General features: G+C 45.2%; 1 pseudogene; it reads right to left on the bottom strand.

Moving 5' to 3' along the window:
• Positions 1-2026: 2026 nt before the first annotated feature.
• The window catches only part of LOC117193945, a 32529-nt pseudogene continuing 8869 nt past the window's right edge, over positions 2027-25686 (bottom strand).

Here is a 25686-nt window from a genome sequence, read left to right as displayed (position 1 = left end):
TCTGGGGCATCCACAAATCTCAGAGACTATTAAGGCTAGAGTAACCAAATTTGGTATCCGCACTCCTGTTTAATCTAACTATAAAACGTGTATCTTAAAATTTCGCCCCACCCCTTTCCGCCCACACAAAGGACGAAAATCTGTTGCATCCACAATATTGCACATTCGAGAAAACTAAAAACGCAGAATCATAGATAATGACCATATCTATCAGATTGCTGAATCTGGATCAGATCAGATCATTTTTATAGCCAATAGGAACAAATCAATTTGCAGTGGCTACGCAGCGCCCGACGTCACGCTCAGACTGATTTTCTGTCTCTCTCGCACGCACTCTTTGTCGTGTCGTTTAATATTAGCGGCGTCTGCCGGAGGAGAGCCATACTGACTTAGTATCGGGTATAACCATAGAGTTGTGGTGTCCGCAGCAACTCACAACGTTCCCCCTCGTTTTTTTTGCATGCTTTGTTTTTTTTGGGGAGTGAGTATAAATTTCCATGGCTTCAGCTCCGGCGGAATTTCTTCTCCTTATTTTCGGCAAATCTCGGAGTTGTTGCCATTTGAAGATGACTTTTGTTTAGTGCTAAATGGGGAGAGAGACCCGACCCCCACGTCGGGGAGATCTGAGATAATGCAAATGGCATTAAAAGAATGGGATAAAAGGCAGGTGGAGAAGGGAGGGAATCTACTTAAACACACTTCACATTCAATAAGCATTGCCTGTAGACTGGGGGACCCAAGATATGCGATTAAATAAGCGATTATTTCTGATATAAATAAATAATCCAAGGCAGAAAAAGGAGCCTTCTCTTTCCGTTCCTTGGAAGCTCACATTTCCAGCGGAATTCCAGGCAGAGTTGATGATGGCAAATCATCGAAGAAATCTCGCTATCGGACTGCTTCCATTCCCAATCCGCGGGTCACATTTTCAGCCTATCGATGGTAAATGTAAGGAGAAACCAATTAATCTCTATCAATGCCTTGACTTGCCAGGACCCAGACTCAAGCCCAAGGATTGACTGGCTTAGCAGACACACCGCACCCCAGCCGGAATGGACACAGGCGTGAAGTGTCCGGGCAGGAGAAGGGTCTCCGGTCGGCTCCAGAGTCGAAGGGAACTGACATCTACGACTCCCTGGAGTGCAATCGGAAATGGACGCCAATGAAACAAATGCAAGCACGTAAAAAAGCCAAAGACCACGGGACCAACCAGCCAAAGGTTGCTCTGGCTCTCTCCCCCATTTCTCGCCCTGCCCCTCCTTTCCTCCTGCCTGAATTCCTTCCAATTGTGCAACGTGTGGTAAGCGTAATGAGAACTGAGAACAGAGAAATGCCAGCCGCCCGAAAAGGAAAAACGATTTTCCGGTTCAATCAGTTTTGATTTAAATTGCAATTATTAACTTCAGTTTGCCCAATCATTTGGATTTGAATGAGGAGCATCTATTAGTGGAAGCGGCAGAGGGTTGATAGGAATTCGAATGGGGAATGGGATGCTCTCTGGATCTCATTAGCCTCAAAGCGGGTCGAGTGGAGGAATCCTCTCAGACCATAGGCAAATACAGGAATACCATTTCTTAGTCTATTTAAGCGATATCTGAAGTGGTACAGAGAGTCTAGAGAACTTAATAGATTTATCCTGCAAAATAAAAGTGAATTTTGAGGTTTTTCAGACAAATATTACACTAGTAGTTTCTGTGGATCTTCTAGGCCTTTAGGTCTTTAGGCCTTTATCCAATTCCTTTAGTTTATTCAAAGACAGATTCTTCTATCCAAAGAACACTTACATATCTACTTTTCGAAGTATAGGTATGCATAAAGTCATCTCACAGCACAAAGACTTCCAGAGATTGCCATTCCGTTGAAGACCAAAAAAAGCAGCTAATCTCTCCGAGCTACCGGAATCGCAGACAACCGTTATCCACCCATCGTCATGCAGTCCCCAAGTGATCCCAGACCCCTGCACCTAATCTGGTCAGGCAGGGCGTGTGAGATCGAGGTGTTGGAGAGCAATTAAACATTTGACTAATAAATCTTTTCCCTTTTGTGTATTTGACTACGACCGCACACGCACACACACACACAAACAGTGGACAGACAGACATTGGGTGGATGGAGGAACCTATTCTTACGACTATATATGCATGGTATGTTGTTATTATTACGAGTTTACTTAAAGCTGGAGGTTGGAGACGCCTAAACTCGCCCAAGTCCTTGGCAAATATTTCCCCCGATTCGCAGACCGATAAGCCCAATCAGGCGTCCACGGACTGGGTGGGATGGGGGATGACGTGCTGGATTGTCACATTTCAGAGCTGAATGGATTTTGTTTTGGTCTCGGTCTCCGTCTCCGCCTCCGCCTCCGCCTCTGCCTCCGTCGTGACATGATCGGCTTCTGATCTGTTGAGTGGTTTCTTTTCCTCCTCATCCTCCAGCCTCGCTTCTAAGGTCTGCAGCTCCTTGAGTCCAGCATCGGGCAGCGCGTGGCAGCCACTGTTCCACGGCTGTAACGTGGACTCCGAGAAGAGGACATACAGGATGCCACTGCCCGTCAGCATGGCGGAGCTCAGAAGGAACCCTTTCTTCCAGGCTTCGATGGTTTGCTGGAGGAAAAACAGGACTCATTCGGGGGAAATCAATTGGAGAAAGATCTCCAGGAAGAAACTTACATTACCCTGGGTCAGGTGACCCACAATCAGGGGTGAGATGAAACCCGGCATGCCTCCAATCATGCCACTAGGTTAGGTTAGGTTAGGTTGAGGCGGCTGCCGGGCTCGCTCGGAACCCGTCACACTTAGGCCGGTTTCGGCCCGTTGTGATACCGCATAGGATCATTTCCTTCCTGCGTTGTGAGACTTCCTGTCAGCAATTATCCCAGCCAGATGCTCTCACAAAGTTCGCTATCCTCCTGGGACATAGTTTGGACATCTCTGAGATGTCGTGTAGAAAGGCTGAGCCCAGGTGCTGTAGCCTTCTTCTGCTGAGAGCTGGGCAGGAGCAGAACAGATGTTCCACTGTCTCCTCCTCTTCCTCGTCTCTACAGCTGCGACAAAAATCGTTATGTGGGGCCCCCAGCCTGTTAGCGTGGGTCCCTATTAGCCAGTGTCCCGTGAGGGAACGTGTGACCACGCTGCACCTTTTCCTGCTTAACTTGAGGAGCTCGGAGGTGCGCTTTATGTCCATGGTCGGCCATGTTTGCCGAGTTGTGCGACATCGTGGCACTGTTTGCCACATATCGTTGTTTAGTCGCTTGTATTGCTCCCTTATAATGAGCTTACAGGTGGCCATTGGCATACAGATATCCTCCTTGTCTTGGAGAAGGGGGATTGTAGTGCCAGATCTGGCCAGCTCGTCCGCTATACAGTTGCCCTCGATGTCCCGGTGGCCCGGGACCCAAATCAGGCTAATAGCAAATTGCTGAGCCATCTCGTGCAGAGATTTGCGGCAGTCTGCCACGGTGGCCGAGTTCGAGGAAATCGCGCTCAGCGATTTGATCGCAGCCTGGCTGTCGCTATAAATGTTTAGCTTGGTTGCCGTGACGGCAGCCGCTTGTAGGCAGTCTAGAGCCTCCCTGATTGCTATGACTTCCGCTTGAAAGACACTGCAATGATCTGGGAGTCTGAAGGAATGCCTTATGCTTAGCTGTTCAGAGTAGATTCCCCTCCGACTCTGTCGTCCAGCTTTGATCCATCTGTGAAGATGTTTATGGCCCCATCTGGGCCTGGGAGTCCCTCGAGCCATTCGTCTCTGTGAGGGATGATTGTGTCGAAGGGAGTGTCTGTGTACTCTCTTGGAACTTGGTAGTCTGTTTTTGAGGGACGGTACTGCTATTATTTAATATGGCTGAGTGACCTATGCACTGTGTCACCCATTGATCTGAGTCTCTTAGACGTATTGCTGCTGCTTCTGCCCGTTCCTTTCCTGCGAGGTCAAGGCTCTGTAGGCATAGGATGGCATTTAGCGCATCATTTGGGGTGGTGCGAAGAGCTCCGCTGATGCATAGGGCGGCAGTCCGCTGGACTTTGCCCAGTTGCTTGGTGATCGCCCTTTTTGATAGGGCCGGCCACCACACCGTAACTCCGTAGAGTAGTATTGGTCTAACTATAGCTTGATATATCCATTGGACTATGCTTGGGATCATACCCCATCTTAGCCCAATAGCTTTTTTGCATGTGTAGAGTGCAGTCATTGCCTTCTTCACTCTGTCTTTGACATTCAGGTTCCAGCTAAGCTTCTTGTCAATTACCAACCCTAAGTAACTGGCACTGTCGCTAAAGGAGAGCCTGCATCCTTGTAGTATTGGAGGGTTGAGGGGCGGGACCTTGTATTTATTTGTGAATAGTACGAGTTCCGTTTTTGAGGGATTTACTCCCAGACCGCGCGATTCTGTCCAATCCGACAGTTGCGCTAGCTTTGTGGACATTAAGTCGCACAGTGTTTGGGGGTATTTCCCCGAGAAGATAATCGCAACGTCGTCCGCATAGGCCACGACATTGCAGCCCCCCCCTTCTAGGTCACATAGAATCTTGTTGACTGCTATGTTCCACAGAAGAGGAGACAGGACACCACCTTGCGGGGTGCCTCTGTTGACATACCTTGACTGGGCGGACGATCCCATCGATGATGTCACCGTCCTGCATGTGAGCAATTGATCAATGAGCATCACCAAGTGACGGTCCACCCCCAGGTCAGTCAGGGCTTCTGTAATGGCGCCCGGTACAACGTTGTTGAAAGCTCCCTCAATATCGAGAAAGGCTATGAGTGAGTACTCTTTGTGATGCAGAGATTTCTCTACCGCTGAGATCACTTCATGAAGAGCCGTTTCCGTGGATTTTCCTTTCCGGTAGGCATGCTGTGCGCCTGACAGCAACTGAGGGTGTATAGTTGTCCTCAGTTGCAGCCCGACGAGTCTCTCAAAGGTTTTGAGAAGGAAGGACGATAGGCTGATTGGTCTAAAGTCTTTTGCAGCTGAGTGCGAGGCTTTCCCAGCTTTGGGAATGAAGACTATCTTTGCCTTAAGCCATGTTCGCGGGATTGTACCCACAGCCAGTATCTTCCTGAAGATACCTTGTAGCCAGTTGATGGCCGTATCCCCGGCCTTCTGAAGTTGGGCCGGGATTACCTGGTCTGGGCCTGGCGATTTGAACGGGTTGAAGCTGTTTATTGCCCAGCTTATGTTACCTTTTGTGAGGATGTGATCCATCGAGGTTACCGGTCCCTCTCCTGGAAGATGTGCCGTCTCGATGGTTGTGCACCCTGGAAAATGTGTGTCTAGTAGAATCTGCAGGGACTCCTCACTGGAGTTAGTCCACGTGCCGTCATTCCTTTTAAGATACCCTACCGAGGGGTTAGTTTTTGAGAGAATCTTGCGAAGCCTTGCGGCCTCTGACGTTTGCTCAATTTCCGAGCAAAATTTTTGCCAAGAGGCCCTTTTTGCTTTCCTTGTTTCCTTTTTATATAGTGACAGACTGATTTTGTAGTCTGCCCAGTGGCTCTCCTCGTTCGCGCTTTTGGCCCTATTGAAGAGGGTCCTGCAGCTTTTACGTAGGATGTCTATTTGTTTTGACCACCAGGGGGTTTCTTTTTCACCCTAGGTTTGCTAGAGGGGCACGCTGCCGCGAAGGCTTTGTTGCATGCCTCTGTGAACCTGTTCACTAGGCGATCTAGGTCGTCTTTTGTGTCAGGGCATGATGGTGCTTTGGAGGGGAGTAAGTCCTCCAGGGCTGAGCTATATTTTTTTCCCAGTTGGCTTTCCTGGGATTAATATAGTCCTTAGGTTTCGGACACTCGAGGGATAGTGTGGTCTCGATGTATCTGTGGTCAGAGAAAGAGTGGTCATCAAGGACTTGCCAACTCTTGACTATGTCTAACAGGTTGGAAGACACTAGGGTGATGTCAATAACCTCCTGTCGATTTTTAATTATAAAAGTGGGGTCGTTGCCCCGATTACAAATAAGTAGATTTGAGTTGAGGATGAAGCTGAAAAGTGACTCACCCCTTACATTTGTGTTCGAGCTCCCCCATTGAGTGTGGTGAGCGTTGGCATCGCAACCTATTAATAGGTCTATGTCCGACCTCTCGCTGTCGCTGGCTAGTTTGCGAACCAGGTCGTTGGGAGGATCGTTTCCCTCATGGGCCATGTAGGACGACATCAGCCTTAGATGTGTCCCTTTCAGCTCTAGGCTTGCCGCCGTGTTGTCGCTATCGCTATAGTTATGGAGCAGAAAGATATTAAGGTGCTTTCTGGCGAGAATGCAGGTGCGGGTTTTACCTTCATGTTGAGCTACAATTATCTTGTACTCCTTCGACCCTAGTCCACAAACCTTGTCTCCCACTATCCAAGGTTCCTGGATCAGGGCTACGTCTGCTCCGCTCTCTTCGAGGCGGAGTAAAAGAGCAGCGGATGCTGCTTTACAGTGGTGGAGATTGATCTGAAGGAGCCTCAAGGACATCCTTAGTGTTCTCCACCACTGTAATGTCGGCATCCGGATCGTCCTCGACTTCCTCGTGGCAACACATCGCCTCGAAGTCGCATCTCAGCGTGCCATCGGTGGAGTAGCCCTCTGGGTCTATCTCTGTGTGATCGTCGGGTGCTTCGATCTACGAGGCAGCGTCCTGCTCAACTGGCTTGTCGACAGGACGTGCCTCGGCCGCCGCATCCGACTTGTAGACCTTTACGGTCACAGAGCTGAACCCAAAATTGAGCTCGCCTTTGGCAGCCTCAATCGGGGCCAGCGACTCTTTGTTGAGGACGACCACCGCCTGGTTTGTGGGGCCCTGTGTCGTCTCAACTTTGACCACCTTCCAATCTGCTGTTGGGAGGTGGGGGTTGCATCTTTGCAACATTTTTAGGATGCGCTCCGGCTCCTTCATGGAGGCGGGCACCCAGACTCTCGCCCTTGGTCTACTGGGCACTTCGCTCCAGTCTACAGCGACGAGCTTCGCCCCTGGGTAGACTTCCCCGACTTGCGCTACCGCTGCTTTGTACAGCTGTACGGAGCGCTCGTCTTCACAGGCTACGATTTTTATGCAGCCCTGGTACCAGCCCATGTCTTTGCAGACGGGGGGGGTCCAGGCTGCTTTTCCAGCAGCTCGAAGCAGCGGTCGGCCAGTGCCGCTTCCACCCACTTCCACTGGTTTCTAGGTATCCGGGAGTCCGCGCTGCCTTTGTCCAGGACGCCAATCAGCGTCCTTTCTCTGGCAATCTGCGCGAATGATGTGTTAGGCAGCACTCTGGAGCGCTTCGGTGTCGGCCCCGGAGTCTCTTGTGAGCGCTGCCTTTTTGGCTGAGGGGCTTCCTTCTTCGGTGCTTCCTTGCCAAAGTTCGGCAGCACCTTCGAGGCCCACTCAACCTTCTTTATCCATTTGCCCGTCGGGCTGGACATCTGGCTTGCGTTCTGCCGACGGAGTATATTGCCAGCACTCCTTCTGTCGGCATATGTAAAAGATTTGGCTTGGACACTAGTAGATGGTGACTCATCACCCGCCACTTTACCAGCAGGCAGAGCAGCCGCAGGATTGCATAGCCACTCTGCCAAGGTATCGATTTTGGGAGCCAATTCACCACCCACCCCGACACCGGATGGGACCCCTTTGGGCTCTCCCTAGCATCTTCCGCCGCGCAGGTTTTCCCTGCTGATTTGCGGGTCGGGCCAGGCCTTTGGGCCGCTGCCTTCCCCTGTTTGGGATTGCTCCCTGTTGGCATTTGGGGAGTGCCAGACTCATTTTTTTTGTTTTTAAATTCTTCCATTCTTTTCCCACGAGCTGCAGAGAAGGGGTACGGTCCGTCCGGGCAGAGATCCACGTTGCCCGGATAAGGCATACTTAGAACAGGGGGCTGCCAAGTCCCTGAGCTCTCCGTTAACGACTGGGCTAGTTTTATATACCGGGCCCCCAGCCAGGCTGACTCTCGGCACGGGTCGAATAACACTCTTAGTCCGGCCCGGTGTGAGCTGAATGTGGGGGGTTGGGATGTGGGTAGGTAGTGTGTAGGGATAGGGGAGTGTGTGAGCTACTTATACGAGGCGGCACCACAAGCGCATCGACAGTGTTGCTACTTCGCGAACACCCGCTGGCTGTCCGGGGCTGCTTATTTTCGGTACTCTCCCTAGGGATGTCCGATTATTCGCAGCTGACCTACCTATATGACCTGTATATAGGTAGGTCGTTCGCTATCCGCAACCTGCGACCCGTCCGGTGGCCTCAGCTAGGCCCCCTTTGAGCCACCTCACGAGCTCATCAGACCATGCCACTAACACCCAGAACAATGCCCGCATAGTTGGGCGACAGATCCACCATCGAGGCCAAAGGGCCGGAGGACACTGCTCCATGGAACATGGTGGCCAAGGTCACCAGCAGAATGGCAGCCATTGCATTATAGCCGAAGTAGGCCAATGCCAGCACCACCAGACCCTTGACACCACAGCCTGCAGGAAAAGGTAGAGATTTAGGAGTTCTGGATGAGTTCCAAAATACTCACAGACAAAGATGGCCAGCTTGCGGACATTGGTGCGACTCAGGCGATCCGTTCGCAGCAGATAGTCGGCCAGGATGGAGAAGGCATAGGCGAATAGCATCCGCATCAGATGTGGCAGGCCGGAGAGGAAACCCGTCTGAGAAAAAGAAGTCTCCCATTACTCTCTTCCGACTCTCTCTCTTGCGGAGGAGCAGCCACTCACCGCTCGGATGTTCCAGTGATGGATCAAGCGGAAGTAGGTCGGGGCATGCCCCGAACAAGCCCCAAATGCCGCCCCACTGGGCCACCACATTTAGCCAGACGGGCCGCGAGGTAGCTATGGCCATCCAGGGCGTCGGACCCTTTTTGCTGCTCTGCACGGAGGCGCCCATCGACTTTTCGATGTATCTGCGCTCCGAGTCGGCGATGCGCGGATGCTCGGCAGGTGTGTCGTAGACGAGGAACTGCCAGGAAATAAACCACAGGGTGCCGACAACGCCGCAAATATAGTATACCCACTCCCAGCTGGTCCAGTCGATGATGTACCCAAAGATGGGATAGAACAGCGCCACTCCGACCGAGCTGCCCAGATAGGCGCTGACGAACTTGCTCCTCTCGTTGGGCGGTATCCATTTGGCGGTCAGAACATGCATCGAGGGCCAGGCCAATCCCTAAAAGAGGATACGATCAGTGAACCGCGCGAAACCTGCATCCAGGCTATCCGTCTTACAGTTATCCATCCTTGGAAGACACGCTGACAAATCGGACCCGTGTAGCTCCAATAGGAGACAATCGGTATGAGGAAGCAGCAGAAGACTCCGATGCCGTTCGACCAGCCAAAGATCAGCTTGGTGCCGTATTTGGTGGCCAGAATGCCGCCGGGTATCTGCAGTGTCCAGTGGGCCCAGAAGAAGGACCCCAACAGAGCGCCCTGCTGCTTCTCGTTCCAGTGGAAGCCCTCCCGATCATAGCCAATCTGTCAAAGAGAAGGAGATGGAGGGAGAGATGGCGCTACTCATACGCCCCCGTATTCCGCATTCCGCTGCACAAGCTGCATCCATTAACCAATTAACATGTGATTCACATATCCGAACGCGCTCTCACATTAGCCCAATCAAGAAACCACCGCTCCAGTGAGAACCTCTCGCTGTCATCCGGAAGATAGGCAAAGTCCGATGCGTTCACCAGATCGAGGGAGGACTGATTGAGGGGCACCGTCTCACCTTTGCCGGCAATCATGTCCACGGTGTCATGGTGATGATCAGATTGATCCGAATCATGTAGTTCACAATGAATCCCATGATCGTCATGTACCAGAGCACAGTGCGGGCCTCGACTGAAAGAACAGAGCGCGGTAGAGATATGTATCTTTGGGCGGATGATCTTCACAGAACATGAAATGTGTGTAGTAGTTTAAGTTGCTTGATGGCAACGAGTAACATTTATTTGATAAGTATGTTGGACTTAAAATTATAACAGCTCCAAGTTTTACAAGTATGTTTGTGAATAATTATATGCGTGTACGTCTGATGCGTGGCTGAACTGACAACTGACTGATCTCTCTCTCTTGCTATCGGCTCTCTCAGAGCCGATTACTGCTCTATCCCGACGACCCGACGAAACCACGACCGCTTCGTGTCTCTCTCTTTCCTTCGTTTCCTACATTCGGCTGTCCTGACGGACCATTCGCCTCGGATGGGTCTAGCCAAGGTTTCATATATTCTGAAACTGTAGAGGTCTTATAGGGACCCTCAGTATCCCCAATCTTCTCGACTTCGTACCTTCCATGATTCTTTACCCTAACCACCTTATACGGCCCTAGATACTTTCCTTTTAGCTTTAATCCAGTACCATACTGAGTCTCAATGATAGCTACTAGCTCATTAACCTCATACTGTCTATCTAGTTTCCTTTTTAAGTCAAAACTCTTCTTGTTTTCCTGCTGTAACCGTGTTTTCAACTACTTCCTTTCTAATTTTTTCGCGGTCCTTGTTCAACTCTTCGATAAGTGATTCTTCCAATATTTCTTTTATTTTTGGATCCATTCCTATACGCATGTCTAGCCCAGTCAATATCTTGAAAGGTGTTACCTTGGTACTTCGCGGCTCAACACTGTTGATCATTTGCTGTACTTTTCCTAGATGCTTATACCAACTACCGGAATTACCCTGACACAATTTCGACAACATAGGCACCACTATCTTGTGCATCCTTTCGACTTGACCATTCCCACGTGGAACGCCTGTGGCAATCATTAAATGCTGTATTTTCTCTCTCTCACAATATTCACGAAACAAATTGGACATAAACGCTGCACCCCTATCCGTCACTATTCTGTTCGGATTACCAAAACTAGTCCCCTGAATTTCCAAACACTTAACGACCTCTTCAACACCTGTACTACGTGTAGAATATAACCAAACAAACTTAGAAAATCCATCAACGACAACCGGTATATAATTGTACTGTTTTTTAGTCATTTCCATTGGTCCAACGTGATCAATGTGATACGTTTGTAACGGCCTATCACCCTTGTCTATTGGTTGCAAATAACCCTCACGTTTTCCTGTCTTTTCATTGACAATGATACACTCGACACAACTATTTATTACGCGCCATACTTTGTCTTTTAACTTCGGAATATAATACGACTTTTCAATGATATCTTGTGTCTTTTTAACTGAAAAATGTCCTTGCTTATGTGCTATTGATATAATCTCATTTTCCAACTGAGCTGGTACTACGATGAGCTCCTTATCCGGATCCTTAAACAAAATCTGATTCTGAATATAATAATCCTCATATTCCTTGTCCTCCACAATACTTTTAACAGCCTTAACCCAATCGTCGGTTAGCTGAGCTTCTTTCAAACGATGAGCTATACTTTCGGTCACCATAAAACAAGATACACGACTCAACGCGTCAACGTGCCTCATCTTCGTTCCTGAGCGATGTTCTATAACATAATTAAAATCTTGTAGGTACATGGCCCAACGTGCTACTCTCAAAGGAACGTCTTTCTTTTTGATCGTCATTGTAAATGCATTACAATCTGTGACAATTTTGAACTTTATACCCAAAACGTATACACGCCATTTCGCTAAAGCTTCGATAATTGCCAGAACCTCAAGGTCATAAGCAGGATATTTCTCTTCACATGGCTTAGTCCTACGGCTCATATATTGAACTGGATGGAATGGCTGTCTTCCAAACTCTTTTGCAGTAACACGGCTCCATACCCCCATTTTGATGCATCAGTATGGATTTCTGTCTCCAACTTCGGGTTGTACATTTCTAAAACAGGTCTACTAATCAATGCTACCTTTAGTTGTTCAAACGCAACCTGATGAATCTCCTTAAATTCAAATTTAACATCCTTCCACAGCAGATCTGTCAATGGTTTTGCAATAACAGCATAACCCTCAATAAACTTTCGGAAATAAGAAGTCAATCCTATGAAACGCTGCACTGCTTTTTTATCAACTGGCACTGGGAACTTTTCGACTGCCCTCGTCTTCTCATCACTTGGTCTTATCGTATTCTTTTCTATTATATACCCCAGAAAATTAACCTTTTGTCGTAACAGCTGACACTTTCTCCAATTTATACGTAGCCCATTCATTTCCTAAAATTCTCTGCCATCGACCCTTTCACCGAACTCTCACTTTTATTACTCAGCGGCCAATTCTTACTCATCGGCTTGGATCCGCCTCTAGCTTTCTGGTAAACATCGATCTGAAATTTAAGCTCCTTTAAGTTTCTAGCTTGGTACAGCATTGCCTTACTTGCCCTAGCGTCTGGTATACCATCCACAAAATATTCGATTAAACTCTCATCATCTAGTTTAATTGGCTTGGCTATCTCCATTAGCGCATACAAAAACTCATGCAACGACTCTCCTTTTTTCTGCTGGCGCTTTTGCAACATTCTATGTACTTCTACGGACGACAGTTTAACACTAAACTCATCCAACAGAGCTGCCTTCAACGAATTCCAGTTACGAATATCACGCAAACTACGAGCGAAAGATTTTGCTGCACCAACTAACAACTGCTTGGCATAAATGAATAATTGTAATTGACTCCATTGAACAGTAGCTGCGCATTCTTCTAATTCCTCTATCCATTGATTGATGTCGGGGTTATTAGAACCAGAAAATTGTGACACACTACCTTCCACGTCTTTTAGCGTAAACCAAGATTTATACTCTGCCTGTCGCGTACCTGGTTGAACTGCTACGGTATCATCAACTGCTGTTACTACGGACTCATTCTCTGACTCTTCTTCATTCTCAACTGGAAAGCCGTGATGTATTAATAGTCTATCTTGCAAATCGCGCTTTCGTCCCGTCGTCTGCAACGCAAGCTCTCTTAACTTCTCTCGCAAATCTGCGACTCTCAGTGTCATTATCTCTTCAACTTGCATCGTGACGATTTAAATACAAAATAATTGATATTAGCTTATATCTAAGAAAATGTAATTAAATCAACTTAAACAACCTTATTACAGCTGGCCTGTTAACAATTTTCCAGTTAACATCGATTTCGAAAACGCCTTTAAAGTCGTCACTGTTAACGATCGCTTCTCTGTTAACGCTCACCTTACTATGGGTTTACCCTTGTTAACTCTCGCTTCTGCGCAGAACTTTCCAGACTCCAAATTTGACGCACACACACCACCACATCCAGATCTCGCTTGCCTGTCGATGTCGCTGTTGCCGTCCTCTCTTTGTTGCCTTGCCTTGCTCTCGCCGTTCGCCGATAACTCGTTGTCGCTTCCCGAATCGTCGCTGCTTCTGCTGTTACAAAATGAACTGCTGCTTGTCTTTTCTTGTAGTTGTAGTCTCCGTCCGACGCAGTGCAACACAACAACAATCAATGTTCTTTGATTCTTGCTGTTTGCTGCCGTCGTTTTGTCGCTTCTGCTTCCTTTGGAACGGACGCACTCAGATTGTCGTCTCTGTGCCGCTTGTCTCCTTGTAGCTCTAGCCTCTCAGACGCAATGCACAACAACAACAACGAAGGTTTTGATTCTTGCTGTGTTTGCTGCCGTCTGCCGTCGTTTTGTCGCTTCTGCTCTCTTTGGAACGAACGCGCTCAGATTGTCGTCTCTGTGCCGCTTGTCTCCTTGTAGCTCTAGCCTCTCAGACGCAATGCACAACAACAACAACGAAGGTTTTGATTCTTGCTGTGTTTGCTGCCGTCTGCCGTAGTTTTGTCGCTTCTGCTCTCTTTGGAACGAACGCGCTCAGATTGTCGTCTCTGTGCCGCTTGTCTCCTTGTAGCTCTAGCCTCTCAGAAGCAATGCACAACAACAACAACGAAGGTTTTGATTCTTGCTGTGTTTGCTGCCGTCTGCCGTAGTTTTGTCGCTTCTGCTCTCTTTGGAACGAACGCGCTCAGATTGTCGTCTCTGTGCCGCTTGTCTCCTTGTAGCTCTAGCCTCGTGTTCGCCAAAATTTCCAAATACACGCACAAATCTCACTTGCAAATGTTGTTGTCTTGGGCTTATTTTCGGACGAGCCCCCAATTTGTAGTAGTTTAAGTTGCTTGATGGCAACGAGTAACATTTATTTGATAAGTATGTTGGACTTAAAATTATAACAGCTCCAAGTTTTACAAGTATGTTTGTGAATAATTATATGCGTGTACGTCTGATGCGTGGCTGAACTGACAACTGACTGATCTCTCTCTCTTGCTATCGGCTCTGTCAGAGCCGATTACTGCTCTATCCCGACGACACGACGAAAACACGACCGCTTCGTGTCTCCCTCTTTCCTTCGTTTCCTACATTCGGCTGTCCTGACGGACCATTCGCCTCGGATGGGTCTAGCCAAGGTTTCATATATTCTGAAACTGTAGAGGTCTTATAGGGACCCTCAGTATCCCCAATCTTCTCGACTTCGTACCTTCCATGATTCTTTACCCTAACCACCTTATACGGCCCTAGATACTTTCCTTTTAGCTTTAATCCAGTACCATACTGAGTACGCTTGATAGCTACTAGCTCATTAACCTCATACTGTATATCTAGTTTCCTTTTTAAGTCAAAACTCTTCTTGTTTTCCTGCTGTAACCGTGTTTTCAACTACTTCCTTTCTAATTTTTTCGCGGTCCTTGTTCAACTCTTCGATAAGTGATTCTTCCAATATTTCTTTTATTTTTGGATCCATTCCTATACGCATGTCTAGACCAGTCAATATCTTGAAAGGTGTTACCTTGGTACTTCGCGGCTCAACACTGTTGATCATTTGCTGTACTTTTCCTAGATGCTTATACCAACTACCGGAATTACCCTGACACAATTTCTACAACATAGGCACCACTGGAACGCCTGTGGCAATCATTAAATGCTGTATTTTCTCTCTCTCACAATATTCACGAAACAAATTGGACATAAACGCTGCACCCCTATCCGTCACTATTCTGTTCGGATTACCAAAACTAGTCCCCTGAATTTCCAAACACTTAACGACCTCTTCAACACCTGTACTACGTGTAGAATATAACCAAACAAACTTAGAAAATCCATCAACGACAACCGGTATATAATTGTACTGTTTTTTAGTCATTTCCATTGGTCCAACGTGATCAATGTGATACGTTTGTAACGGCCTATCACCCTTTTCTATTGGTTGCAAATAACCCTCACGTTTTCCTGTCTTTTCATTGACAATGAATACACTCGACACAACTATTTATTACGCGCCATACTTTGTCTTTTAACTTCGGAATATAATACGACTTTTCAATGATATCTTGTGTCTTTTTAACTGAAAAATGTCCTTGCTTATGTGCTATTGATATAATCTCATTTTCCAACTGAGCTGGTACTACGATGAGCTCCTTATCCGGATCCTTAAACAAAATCTGATTCTGAATATAATAATCCTCATATTCCTTGTCCTCCACAATACTTTTAACAGCCTTAACCCAATCGTCGGTTAGCTGAGCTTCTTTCAAACGATGAGCTATACTTTCGGTCACCATAAAACAAGATATACGACTCAACGCGTCAACGTGCCTCATCTTCGTTCCTGAGCGATGTTCTATAACATAATTAAAATCTTGTAGGTACATGGCCCAACGTGCTACTCTCAAAGGAACGTCTTTCTTTTTGATCGTCATTGTAAATGCATTACAATCTGTGACAATTTTGAACTTTATACCCAAAACGTATACACGTATTTCGCTAAAGCTTCGATAATTGCCAGAACCTCAAGGTCATAAGCAGGATATTTCTCTTCACATGGCTTAGTCCTACGGCTCATATATTGAACTGGATGGAATTGGCTGTCTTCCAAACTCTTTTGCAGTAACACGGCTCCATACCCCCATTTTGATGCATCAGTATGGATTTCTGTCTCCAACTTCGGGTTGTACATTTCTAAAACAGGTCTACTAATCAATGCTACCTTTAGTTGTTCAAACGCAACCTGATGTATCTCCTTAAATTCAAATTTAACATTCTTCCGCAGCAGATCTGTCAATGGTTTTGCAATAACAGCATAACCCTCAATAAACTTTCGGAAATAAGAAGTCAATCCTATGAAACGCTGCACTGCTTTTTTATCAACTGGCACTGGGAACTTTTCGACTGCCCTCGTCTTCTCATCACTTGGTCTTATCGTATTCTTTTCTATTATATACCCCAGAAAATTAACCTTTTGTCGTAGCAGCTGACACTTTCTCCAATTTATACGTAGCCCATTCATTTCCGCTATCTTCAGTACTTTTCTCAACTTTAACAAACCCTCTTCTATATCTTGACTACAAATAATAACGTCATCCATATAGACTGCTGCTTCATTATTCTTTACCAAATCTCTCAACACAGCCATTATAAATCTGGTAAACACCGCTGGAGAATTTGAAATTCCAAATGGTACATATAAAAATTCGAACTGACCATTCTGAGTCACAAAAGACGTATATTTTTGAGACTCGACTTCTACAGGCACATGGAAAAAACCATTCGTTAAATCCAACGTGGTGAAATACTAATATTTATGTGACATTGGAAAGTTATCGCGAACTATTTTCTCATTCAGCTTTCGGTAATCACAGCATAGTCTCTTGCTACCGTTCTTTTTGGGTACCAACACTACTGGTGATGCATACTCCGATGTACTTGGCTTTATAATCTTCTGAGCCAGCCACTCTTCCACTTGCTTGTCCATGATTTCCTGTTCACACAACGGTAATCGTCTCGGATGCTGGAAAACTGGTATCTCATCCACTAATACAATTTTCATTTTTATCGGCGCATCTACATTTCTCTGAGGTTGGTACTTTCCTACCATACCCCTAACCTCTCTAGCATGTGCTTCACTGAGATGACCAACATCAATTGAAAACTCCTTCTCAACTTCGTCAATACTTGACATGCAAATGCCTTTATATTCATTAAACAATTCCACGCATGAGGACGATGCTACCTGATCAAGTTTCTTATCTTTATCCTCGACACAAGCTCTACGAACAAATCTTGTTCCTGTCTTAGAAACTTGCATGTCCACATGATCCAGAATAGTCCTTCCTAAAATGGCTTCAAAACCAATATCGTCGTCTGGAATGACATGAAATTCTACCTCCATTTCAATCTCATCGATTTTCACTGGTATCGAAAAGCTACCAAAAGTTACAACTTGACTATCTCCAATACCTGTTAAAAATTTCTCCTGGCCGATCAGTTCAAGATTTCCAAATTTCAAAAATACCCTCCTGCGAATTAAACACAAATCTGCTCCAGTATCAATCAAACCTTGGAATACCAAATTCGCGTACTTAATATCCTTTAATTCCAAACTTGATGGAGTGAAAATACCTGACGGCTTATCAACGACTTCCTTATCTCGAATAATGTTCGTATTCGATCTCTTTTCTTGTCTGGTTTCGACCTTGACATTACAGCTTGCAGCACGGTGTCCTGGTTGGCCACATTTGAAACAACAAAAATCATTTTTGGGACAATCTTTCCTCAAATGCGATTTGTCGCCACACTTAAAACATTTCCTAAAATTCTCTGCCATCGACCCTTTCACCGAACTCTCACTTTTATTACTCAGCGGCCAATTCTTACTCATCGGCTTGGATCCGCCTCTAGCTTTCTGGTAAACATCGATCTGAAATTTAAGCTCCTTTAGGTTTCTAGCTTGGTACAGCATTGCCTTACTTGCCCTAGCGTCTGGTATACCATCCACAAAATATTCGATTAAACTCTCATCATCTAGTTTAATTGGCTTGGCTATCTCCATTAACGCATACAAAAACTCATGCAACGACTCTCCTTTTTTCTGCTGGCGCTTTTGCAACATTCTATGTACTTCTACGGACGACAGTTTAACACTAAACTCATCCAACAGAGCTGCCTTCAACGAATTCCAGTTACGAATATCACGCAAACTACGAGCGAAAGATTTTGCTGCACCAACTAACAACTGCTTGGCATAAATGAATAATTGTAATTGACTCCATTGAACAGAAGCTGCGCATTCTTCTAATTCCTCTATCCATTGATTGATGTCGGGGTTTTTAGAACCAGAAAATTGTGACACACTACCTTTCACGTCTTTTAGCGTAAACCAAGATTTATACTCTGCCTGTCGCGTACCTGGTTGAACTGCTACGGTATCAACTGCTGTTACTACGGACTCATCCTCTGACTCTTCTTCATCCCCAACTGGAAAGCCGTGATGTATTAATAGCCTATCTTGCAAATCGCGCTTTCGTCCCGTCGTCTGCAACGCAAGCTCTCTTAACTTCTCTCGCAAATCTGCGACTCTCAGTGTCATTATCTCTTCAACTTGCATCGTGACGATTTAAATACAAAATAATTGATATTAGCTTATATCTAAGAAAATGTAATTAAATCAACTTAAACAACCTTATTACTGCTGGCCTGTTAACAATTTTCCAGTTAACATCGACTCCGAAAACGCCTTTAAAGTCGTCACTGTTAACGATCGCTTCTCTGTTAACGCTCACCTTACTATGGGTTTACCCTTGTTAACTCTCGCTTCTGCGCAGAACTTTCCAGACTCCAAATTTGACGCACACACACCACCACATCCAGATCTCGCTTGCCTGTCGATGTCGCTGTTGCCGTCCTCTCTTTGTTGCCTTGCCTTGCTCTCGCTGTTCGCCGTTAACTCGTTGTCGCTTCCCGAATCGTCGCTGCTTCTGCTGTTACAAAATGGTCGTCTCCTTGCTGCTTGTCTCTTCTTGTAGTTGTAGTCTCCGTCCGACGCAGTGCAACACAACAACAATCAATGTTCTTTGATTCTTGCTGTTTGCTGCCGTCGTTTTGTCGCTTCTGCTTCCTTTGGAACGAACGCACTCAGATTGTCGTCTCTGTGCCGCTTGTCTCCTTGTAGCTCTAGCCTCTCAGACGCAATGCACAACAACAACAACGAAGGTTTTGATTCTTGCTGTGTTTGCTGCCGTCTGCCGTCGTTTTGTCGCTTCTGCTCTCTTTGGAACGAATGCGCTCAGATTGTCGTCTCTGTGCCGCTTGTCTCCTTGTAGCTCTGGCCTCTCAGACGCAATGCACAACAACAACAACGAAGGTTTTGATTCTTGCTGTGTTTGCTGCCGTCTGCCGTAGTTTTGTCGCTCCAGCTCTCTTGAATGTCTGCTCACACTAATGCGCCTTCTTCGACAAGTGTCTCTCTCGCACTTATAGGCCAGACTGCAATTCAATTTCGCACCGCGACCGATCTCTTGTGTCACCAGTCTCGTGTTCGCCAAAATTTCCAAATACACGCACAAATCTCACTTGCAAATGTTGTTGTCTTGGGCTTATCCCGGACGAGCCCCCAATTTTGTAGTAGTTTAAGTTGCTTGATGGCAACGAGTAACATTTATTTAATAAGTATGTTGGACTTAAAATTATAACAGCTCCAAGTTTTACAAGTATGTTTGTGACTAATTATATGCGTGTACGTCTGATGCGTGGCTGAACTGACAACTGACTGATCTCTCTCTCTTGCTATCGGCTCTCTCAGAGCCGATTACTGCTCTATCCCGACGACACGACGAAAACACGACCGCTTCGTGTCTCCCTCTTTCCTTCGTTTCCTACATTCGGCTGTCCTGACGGACCATTCGCCTCGGATGGGTCTAGCCAAGGTTTCATATATTCTGAAACTGTAGAGGTCTTATAGGGACCCTCAGTATCCCCAATCTTCTCGACTTCGTACCTTCCATGATTCTTTACCCTAACCACCTTATACGGCCCTAGATACTTTCCTTTTAGCTTTAATCCAGTACCATACTGAGTACGCTTGATAGCTACTAGCTCATTAACCTCATACTGTATATCTAGTTTCCTTTTTAAGTCAAAACTCTTCTTGTTTTCCTGCTGTAACCGTGTTTTCAACTACTTCCTTTCTAATTTTTTCGCGGTCCTTGTTCAACTCTTCGATAAGTGATTCTTCCAATATTTCTTTTATTTTTGGATCCATTCCTATACGCATGTCTAGACCAGTCAATATCTTGAAAGGTGTTACCTTGGTACTTCGCGGCTCAACACTGTTGATCATTTGCTGTACTTTTCCTAGATGCTTATACCAACTACCGGAATTACCCTGACACAATTTCTACAACATAGGCACCACTGGAACGCCTGTGGCAATCATTAAATGCTGTATTTTCTCTCTCTCACAATATTCACGAAACAAATTGGACATAAACGCTGCACCCCTATCCGTCACTATTCTGTTCGGATTACCAAAACTAGTCCCCTGAATTTCCAAACACTTAACGACCTCTTCAACACCTGTACTACGTGTAGAATATAACCAAACAAACTTAGAAAATCCATCAACGACAACCGGTATATAATTGTACTGTTTTTTAGTCATTTCCATTGGTCCAACGTGATCAATGTGATACGTTTGTAACGGCCTATCACCCTTGTCTATTGGTTGCAAATACCCCTCACGTTTTCCTGTTTTTTCATTGACAATGATACACTCGACACAACTATTTATTACGCGCCATTCTTTGTCTTTTAACTTCGGAATATAATACGACTTTTCAATGATATCTTGTGTCTTTTTAACTGAAAAATGTCCTTGCTTATGTGCTATTGATATAATCTCATTTTCCAACTGAGCTGGTACTACGATGAGCTCCTTATCCGGATCCTTAAACAAAATCTGATTCTGAATATAATAATCCTCATATTCCTTGTCCTCCACAATACTTTTAACAGCCTTAACCCAATCGTCGGTTAGCTGAGCTTCTTTCAAACGATGAGCTATACTTTCGGTCACCATAAAACAAGATACACGACTCAACGCGTCAACGTGCCTCATCTTCGTTCCTGAGCGATGTTCTATAACATAATTAAAATCTTGTAGGTACATGGCCCAACGTGCTACTCTCAAAGGAACGTCTTTCTTTTTGATCGTCATTGTAAATGCATTACAATCTGTGACAATTTTGAACTTTATACCCAAAACGTATACACGCCATTTCGCTAAAGCTTCGATAATTGCCAGAACCTCAAGGTCATAAGCAGGATATTTCTCTTCACATGGCTTAGTCCTACGGCTCATATATTGAACTGGATGGAATGGCTGTCTTCCAAACTCTTTTGCAGTAACACGGCTCCATACCCCCATTTTGATGCATCAGTATGGATTTCTGTCTCCAACTTCGGGTTGTACATTTCTAAAACAGGTCTACTAATCAATGCTACCTTTAGTTGTTCAAACGCAACCTGATGAATCTCCTTAAATTCAAATTTAACATCCTTCCACAGCAGATCTGTCAATGGTTTTGCAATAACAGCATAACCCTCAATAAACTTTCGGAAATAAGAAGTCAATCCTATGAAACGCTGCACTGCTTTTTTATCAACTGGCACTGGGAACTTTTCGACTGCCCTCGTCTTCTCATCACTTGGTCTTATCGTATTCTTTTCTATTATATACCCCAGAAAATTAACCTTTTGTCGTAACAGCTGACACTTTCTCCAATTTATACGTAGCCCATTCATTTCCTAAAATTCTCTGCCATCGACCCTTTCACCGAACTCTCACTTTTATTACTCAGCGGCCAATTCTTACTCATCGGCTTGGATCCGCCTCTAGCTTTCTGGTAAACATCGATCTGAAATTTAAGCTCCTTTAAGTTTCTAGCTTGGTACAGCATTGCCTTACTTGCCCTAGCGTCTGGTATACCATCCACAAAATATTCGATTAAACTCTCATCATCTAGTTTAATTGGCTTGGCTATCTCCATTAGCGCATACAAAAACTCATGCAACGACTCTCCTTTTTTCTGCTGGCGCTTTTGCAACATTCTATGTACTTCTACGGACGACAGTTTAACACTAAACTCATCCAACAGAGCTGCCTTCAACGAATTCCAGTTACGAATATCACGCAAACTACGAGCGAAAGATTTTGCTGCACCAACTAACAACTGCTTGGCATAAATGAATAATTGTAATTGACTCCATTGAACAGTAGCTGCGCATTCTTCTAATTCCTCTATCCATTGATTGATGTCGGGGTTATTAGAACCAGAAAATTGTGACACACTACCTTCCACGTCTTTTAGCGTAAACCAAGATTTATACTCTGCCTGTCGCGTACCTGGTTGAACTGCTACGGTATCATCAACTGCTGTTACTACGGACTCATTCTCTGACTCTTCTTCATTCTCAACTGGAAAGCCGTGATGTATTAATAGTCTATCTTGCAAATCGCGCTTTCGTCCCGTCGTCTGCAACGCAAGCTCTCTTAACTTCTCTCGCAAATCTGCGACTCTCAGTGTCATTATCTCTTCAACTTGCATCGTGACGATTTAAATACAAAATAATTGATATTAGCTTATATCTAAGAAAATGTAATTAAATCAACTTAAACAACCTTATTACAGCTGGCCTGTTAACAATTTTCCAGTTAACATCGATTTCGAAAACGCCTTTAAAGTCGTCACTGTTAACGATCGCTTCTCTGTTAACGCTCACCTTACTATGGGTTTACCCTTGTTAACTCTCGCTTCTGCGCAGAACTTTCCAGACTCCAAATTTGACGCACACACACCACCACATCCAGATCTCGCTTGCCTGTCGATGTCGCTGTTGCCGTCCTCTCTTTGTTGCCTTGCCTTGCTCTCGCCGTTCGCCGATAACTCGTTGTCGCTTCCCGAATCGTCGCTGCTTCTGCTGTTACAAAATGAACTGCTGCTTGTCTTTTCTTGTAGTTGTAGTCTCCGTCCGACGCAGTGCAACACAACAACAATCAATGTTCTTTGATTCTTGCTGTTTGCTGCCGTCGTTTTGTCGCTTCTGCTTCCTTTGGAACGGACGCACTCAGATTGTCGTCTCTGTGCCGCTTGTCTCCTTGTAGCTCTAGCCTCTCAGACGCAATGCACAACAACAACAACGAAGGTTTTGATTCTTGCTGTGTTTGCTGCCGTCTGCCGTCGTTTTGTCGCTTCTGCTCTCTTTGGAACGAACGCGCTCAGATTGTCGTCTCTGTGCCGCTTGTCTCCTTGTAGCTCTAGCCTCTCAGACGCAATGCACAACAACAACAACGAAGGTTTTGATTCTTGCTGTGTTTGCTGCCGTCTGCCGTAGTTTTGTCGCTTCTGCTCTCTTTGGAACGAACGCGCTCAGATTGTCGTCTCTGTGCCGCTTGTCTCCTTGTAGCTCTAGCCTCTCAGAAGCAATGCACAACAACAACAACGAAGGTTTTGATTCTTGCTGTGTTTGCTGCCGTCTGCCGTAGTTTTGTCGCTTCTGCTCTCTTTGGAACGAACGCGCTCAGATTGTCGTCTCTGTGCCGCTTGTCTCCTTGTAGCTCTAGCCTCGTGTTCGCCAAAATTTCCAAATACACGCACAAATCTCACTTGCAAATGTTGTTGTCTTGGGCTTATTTTCGGACGAGCCCCCAATTTGTAGTAGTTTAAGTTGCTTGATGGCAACGAGTAACATTTATTTGATAAGTATGTTGGACTTAAAATTATAACAGCTCCAAGTTTTACAAGTATGTTTGTGAATAATTATATGCGTGTACGTCTGATGCGTGGCTGAACTGACAACTGACTGATCTCTCTCTCTTGCTATCGGCTCTGTCAGAGCCGATTACTGCTCTATCCCGACGACACGACGAAAACACGACCGCTTCGTGTCTCCCTCTTTCCTTCGTTTCCTACATTCGGCTGTCCTGACGGACCATTCGCCTCGGATGGGTCTAGCCAAGGTTTCATATATTCTGAAACTGTAGAGGTCTTATAGGGACCCTCAGTATCCCCAATCTTCTCGACTTCGTACCTTCCATGATTCTTTACCCTAACCACCTTATACGGCCCTAGATACTTTCCTTTTAGCTTTAATCCAGTACCATACTGAGTACGCTTGATAGCTACTAGCTCATTAACCTCATACTGTATATCTAGTTTCCTTTTTAAGTCAAAACTCTTCTTGTTTTCCTGCTGTAACCGTGTTTTCAACTACTTCCTTTCTAATTTTTTCGCGGTCCTTGTTCAACTCTTCGATAAGTGATTCTTCCAATATTTCTTTTATTTTTGGATCCATTCCTATACGCATGTCTAGACCAGTCAATATCTTGAAAGGTGTTACCTTGGTACTTCGCGGCTCAACACTGTTGATCATTTGCTGTACTTTTCCTAGATGCTTATACCAACTACCGGAATTACCCTGACACAATTTCTACAACATAGGCACCACTGGAACGCCTGTGGCAATCATTAAATGCTGTATTTTCTCTCTCTCACAATATTCACGAAACAAATTGGACATAAACGCTGCACCCCTATCCGTCACTATTCTGTTCGGATTACCAAAACTAGTCCCCTGAATTTCCAAACACTTAACGACCTCTTCAACACCTGTACTACGTGTAGAATATAACCAAACAAACTTAGAAAATCCATCAACGACAACCGGTATATAATTGTACTGTTTTTTAGTCATTTCCATTGGTCCAACGTGATCAATGTGATACGTTTGTAACGGCCTATCACCCTTTTCTATTGGTTGCAAATAACCCTCACGTTTTCCTGTCTTTTCATTGACAATGAATACACTCGACACAACTATTTATTACGCGCCATACTTTGTCTTTTAACTTCGGAATATAATACGACTTTTCAATGATATCTTGTGTCTTTTTAACTGAAAAATGTCCTTGCTTATGTGCTATTGATATAATCTCATTTTCCAACTGAGCTGGTACTACGATGAGCTCCTTATCCGGATCCTTAAACAAAATCTGATTCTGAATATAATAATCCTCATATTCCTTGTCCTCCACAATACTTTTAACAGCCTTAACCCAATCGTCGGTTAGCTGAGCTTCTTTCAAACGATGAGCTATACTTTCGGTCACCATAAAACAAGATATACGACTCAACGCGTCAACGTGCCTCATCTTCGTTCCTGAGCGATGTTCTATAACATAATTAAAATCTTGTAGGTACATGGCCCAACGTGCTACTCTCAAAGGAACGTCTTTCTTTTTGATCGTCATTGTAAATGCATTACAATCTGTGACAATTTTGAACTTTATACCCAAAACGTATACACGTATTTCGCTAAAGCTTCGATAATTGCCAGAACCTCAAGGTCATAAGCAGGATATTTCTCTTCACATGGCTTAGTCCTACGGCTCATATATTGAACTGGATGGAATTGGCTGTCTTCCAAACTCTTTTGCAGTAACACGGCTCCATACCCCCATTTTGATGCATCAGTATGGATTTCTGTCTCCAACTTCGGGTTGTACATTTCTAAAACAGGTCTACTAATCAATGCTACCTTTAGTTGTTCAAACGCAACCTGATGTATCTCCTTAAATTCAAATTTAACATTCTTCCGCAGCAGATCTGTCAATGGTTTTGCAATAACAGCATAACCCTCAATAAACTTTCGGAAATAAGAAGTCAATCCTATGAAACGCTGCACTGCTTTTTTATCAACTGGCACTGGGAACTTTTCGACTGCCCTCGTCTTCTCATCACTTGGTCTTATCGTATTCTTTTCTATTATATACCCCAGAAAATTAACCTTTTGTCGTAGCAGCTGACACTTTCTCCAATTTATACGTAGCCCATTCATTTCCGCTATCTTCAGTACTTTTCTCAACTTTAACAAACCCTCTTCTATATCTTGACTACAAATAATAACGTCATCCATATAGACTGCTGCTTCATTATTCTTTACCAAATCTCTCAACACAGCCATTATAAATCTGG

This window comes from Drosophila miranda (genome assembly GCF_003369915.1).
Source record: "Drosophila miranda strain MSH22 chromosome Y unlocalized genomic scaffold, D.miranda_PacBio2.1 Contig_Y2_pilon, whole genome shotgun sequence".
In the NCBI taxonomy this organism is placed as follows: Eukaryota; Metazoa; Arthropoda; class Insecta; order Diptera; family Drosophilidae; genus Drosophila; species Drosophila miranda.
Note: the sequence above shows the minus strand (reverse complement) of the source record. Positions and strands in the feature narration are given on the sequence as shown.